Genomic DNA, 4,975 nt, shown 5'->3' on the forward strand with positions numbered 1-4,975 from the left:
TCTAGAAGATTTAGTGTTAACTTTTATGTTTAGGTCTGTGATGCATCTCAAATTACCCTGTGTGTGTGGTCTGAGGGAGAGGTTGAGGATCATTTCTCCCCAGTGTGTTTATCCTGTTGTTCCAATATCAGAAGACTTTCTCCCCATTGAATGATGGTGGCTCCTTTGTTGGGAAAACCATTCCCTGACTCTCTGTCTGGGTCCACTTCTGGATGTCCTCACACCACACTCCATCTCAGTCACTGGAACTTTAATGGAATTCTTGAAACCAGGGAGTGCGAGTCCCTTTTGTTCTACTTATTTTCTAGGTTTTCAAGATTGTGTCAGCTGCTCTACTTCCCTTGCACACACATGTAAATATTAAAATCAGCTCGCAAAATTCTACCGGGAAAAAAAACCCAGTCTGCTGGGATTTAAACTGGAATTGCGTAGAATCTCAAGATCAATTTGAGGGCAGTCTTAGTCTGCTCAAGCTGGGCGGCTGAGACAGGAGGATATTTCCTCAAGGTCCTGGAGGCCAGAGGTCCAGGACTACGGTGCTGGCAGTTGGGTCCTAGTGAGACCCCATCGGTCCGGCGCCTTCTCCCTGTGTCCTCCCAGGAGGACACCAGTCCTGCTGCATCGGGGCCCCGCCCTTGTGACCTCATTTAATCTTAATTGCCTCCAAACAGTCACACGGAGATATGGGTTTGGGGGGGGGGGTGCTGATTCAGTCCGTAACAGGGACTTGAAAATCGGCAGTCCTGAGCCTTCTAACCCGTGAACACAGGCTGTCTCTCCACATGTTTATTCAGATCTACCTTCATTTCTCTCATTTACGTTTTATAGTTTTCAGTGTACATACCTTGCACATATTTTGTTAAGTTAACCCTAATTATCTCATGATCTTTAACGCTATTGTAAACTTAATCTTTAAATTTACCTTTCCAACATTTCCAATATGGTAACAGACAGACATAGAGTGATTTTGTATATTGACCTTGTATCCTGTGACCTTGCTAAACTCCCTCATTAATCTTAGTAGCCTTTTGGTGAATTTTAAGGAATTTTCTATGTACACAATTGTATCATCTGTAAATAAAGACAGTTTACTTCTTTCTTCCTAATCGCATGCCTTGCTTCTCTTTTCTTCCCTTCTTGTACCAGCCAGAGCCGCCAGCTCAGGGCCAAACAGAAGGGTGGACATCGTTGCCTTGTTTCCAATCTTGGGTGGAAAGCGTTCTCTTTCACTGTTAAGGGTGATGTTTGCTGTAGGTTATCCTGGGTGTTCTTTATCAGGTTGAGGAGGTCTCCTGAAAATTATTACCATAAACTGATGTTGAATTTTGTCAAATGTTCTTTAGTTTGTCTAAGGAAATTACCATATGATATTTCTTCTTTATTCTGTTGTCATGGAGAATTACATTCTTAGATCTTGAGTGGTTAAACAAACCTTGCATCCCTGAGATAAATCCCACTTGGTATGTTATATTCTTAATGTATTGCTGGATTTGTTCTGCTAGGCCTTTGTTAAGCACATGATCTATAATGTACTCTATTATTTTGTAATGTCTGTAGGACATGTAGTGATGTGCCCTCTCATGCCCGTTGTTGGTCATTTGCTTCTCCTTATTTTTTCCTTGATCAGTCTAGCTAGAGTCAGTTTTCTATCAATCAGAATTTCTATCAATTTTATAGATTATTACAAAGAAGCACCTTTTGGATTATTTTCCCGTTGTTTGACTGTTTTCTGTGTTTGATTTCTGCTCTTTATTGTTTTCTTCCTTCCACTGATTTTGGGTTTAAGTGTTCTTTTTCCAGCTCTTGAGGGGGAGATTACATTACTGATTTGGGGGCTTTCATTTCTAACATAAACATCCCATACATTTTAATATTGTTTTCATTTTCATGCAGTTCAAAACATTTTAGTTTCCCTTGTGATTTTTTCTGTGACCCATGGACTATTTAGGTGTCTGTTGGCTAATTTCCAAATACGTGGAGATTTTCCAGATATTTTTGTTATTAAATTCTGATTTAATTCTGAAGACCTTCCTGTAACATTTCTTCCACCACAGATCTGCTGGTGATGAATTCCCTCAGCTTTTATTTGTCTGAAAATGATTTTATTTCACCTTAGTTTAGTTTTGGGGGGACATTTCACTGTACATACAATTCAAGGTTAACAGTGTCTTTTTTTTTTTTTACTGATGCAAGGGTTTTGTTCCATTGTCTTGGAGCTTGTGTTGTTTCAGGCAAGAAGTCTGCTGCTCTCTTATCTTTGCAACACGCCTTTTCTCTCAGAATGCTTTTAAGGTGCTTCTTTGCCACTGGTTTTCCACAATTTGATTATGACGTGCCTTGAGTGGTTTTCTTCATGTTCACACTGCTTGGGGTTTATCATCCTGAAAAATCCCATTTGGTTGTTTTACAATATCTTTTTAGTTCTCACCACAATTCAGCTTGGCTAATTTTATTTATTGATTCAACATTCAACAAGTATGGAACACCTACTATGTGCCTGGCATCATGATACAAAGACAAAGATCCCTGTTTTCATGGAGCATATGTCCTGAGAGCAGAAGAGGAAAAAGCCCAATAACCTAGTAATAAGATTACAAGCCTGTAATCTTGTGAGTGTGAGATAGAGCTGTAAGAACTGTGAGACAAAGTACAGGAGGTTAAGAAAGGGCAGGAAGGCTGGGCCGGGGGCGGGGTGAGGGGAGGCTTGTCACAGCAAGGGAGGTGAGAGGCTGCAGGAGAAAGTGCTGGGGTGGGATGCACAGACTTCCAGGCACAGGGTGGCTCCAGGAAGCCTGACGTGGCTGCAGGGATGAGGGGAGAGCAGGAGGGAGGAGGTGGGGCGGCCGGCACAGACCAGGAAGGCCCCGTGGGCTGATAAAGGCTTTTGCTTTGCTCTGGGATGGGAGCCACTGCAGGGGCGAAGGGGTGACATGATCTGACCTTAGCCTCTAGAGGGTCCCTCTGGCTGCTGCAAGGTGAATGGACCCTAGGGGTCTGAGGGGAGTGGGCAGAGGTGACTGCAGTGACCCGCGGAGGGGGAGGGTGGCAGGGACCTGCTGGTGGCCGTGGGTGACGGAAAGTGCTTGGATTCTGAATACGTTCTGAAAGTGGGCCTGTCTGGACTTCCAAGTCGGGTGAGAGGAAGAGGGGTCCAGGGGGACTCCAAGGTCATTGGCTCGAGCGAGTGGAAGGACAGATGACCATCCATCAGCTGACACCAGAGGGCGGTGGGCAGGTGGCTCAGGTGGTGCGGGCACAAGGCTGGACTGGGCCACACAAGCATCTTGGGCAACCTGGGTCAGGGCAGGGACAGCTCTTAGGAGTTGGGCCCGCAAAGGGCTGGGGAGGAGCTGGAAAGACTCGGGCCTCGTTAGGTCAGGAAACAGTTACCCCGTAGCCACAGAAGGGAAACAGCTCTTGGTTGCTTGGAGCAAACCAGAGGCCTGAGGTCTGGGCACAGAGAGGGCAGGCAGCCACTTCCTCTCTCTTTTTTGTGTCGTTTTTTAATTCATTTTTGTCTTTTTCCTTCTTTCTTTTCCTTTCTTTTAATGGCTACTTATTGAGATGTGATTCACATACCACAAGAGCCACCCTTTCAAAATGTACAACTCAACGTTTTAATACAGTAAGGAGGTTGGGCAACCACCACCTCTAATTCTAGGTCACGTCTGTCACCCCAAGAAAGAAACCCTGTGCCCATCTGCAGGCGCTTCCCTTCCCTTCCCTCTGCTGTGGGCTTGCCTCTTCTGGACATTTTGTCTAAGTGGCATCACACATTTGCTCTTTTTGACGGCCTCCTTTCACTCAGCGTCCTGTGTTTAAGGTCCCTCGTGTGGCGTCTCAGCGCTTCACGCCGTCTTGAGCCTGGAGACAGGCGTCTGGTCACCGTCGGCCAGGGAGGAGCCCTGCCTGGGCTGTGCGCTAAGGCCGCGGCCTCTAGCGCCGTCACCCACTTCGGCCCCCACCCCGGGTCGCGGCAAATCCCAGCTGCCCCCTGACGCCGCTCTGTGCCGGCGCCGCGGCACCCAGAGCCCGAGTGAGGCGGGCAAGAGCTGGGGAGGCCGCGGCGCTGCGGAGGGAGGGCCGGGCGCCCGGGGCCGGTGAGCGGGCGAGCGCCTCCCGAGGGCCTGGCTGCGGCGGGGGTCCGAGGACGCCGGGGCCGCCGGGGAGGGCGGCTGGGGTGCGGGGCCACCTGGCTGGGGGTGTCATCTGGCACCTGGGGTCCCCGGCCGCGTGAGGACCCAACGCCCAGCCCGGGGTGTCCCCGCCTCCGGGACGTTCGGCCACCGAGCGGGCGGGAGACGAACCAGGGAGGGTCTGCCGGGGAGGGTCCCCCGGACACGGCTCCCAGCGCTGCCATCGGACCCGGGAAGTGTAGCCGCCCAGGCGAGGCTAGTGCCGACAGCGGGAGGGCCACTCCTTGGGGAGGGTTGGGGGGGTCATCTGCCGAGGCCCCCAGCCCCGGGGAGCCCGCGCCCCCTCCCAGGCCCTCCGAGTGGCGCCTGGGGAAGGTCTCCGGCGCTCCCGGAGAAACGCGCAGCGGCGCCCACCCGGGCGTCCCGTTGCAGGGGCGGGGCCGGGCCGGGGGACCGCAGTCCTCCCGGCGGCGACGCCGTGAACGCCGAGCTCGCACCCCTCAGCCCGGCCCCGCCCCGGCCCCGCCCCGTCCCCCGCGCACGCGGCTCCTTTAAGAACTTGCTGCGCCCGCCCGCCTCCTTTTTCTCGCGCGTCGCCCTCTTCGGCCGCCCCGCCCCTGCCGGGAGCGCGCCTTCGTCACTGCGCAGACCTCAGCCCTGACCCCACGTCCGCGCCTCGGAGGTCAGGGCGAGCCATTGCTTGCCGAGCTCGGGGACGCGTGACAGGAGGTGGGCGGGGCCTCCTCCGGAAGGGGCGGGCTAACTTGAGAGCAGCCGCATCGCGGCGTAGATGCTAACTTGGCCAGGCCGACCTTAGCCCCCGCGCCGCCCGGGCCAGG

Source organism: Mesoplodon mirus (genome assembly GCF_964341445.2).
Source record: "Mesoplodon mirus genome assembly, chromosome: 2".
Lineage (NCBI taxonomy): Eukaryota > Metazoa > Chordata > Mammalia > Artiodactyla > Ziphiidae > Mesoplodon > Mesoplodon mirus.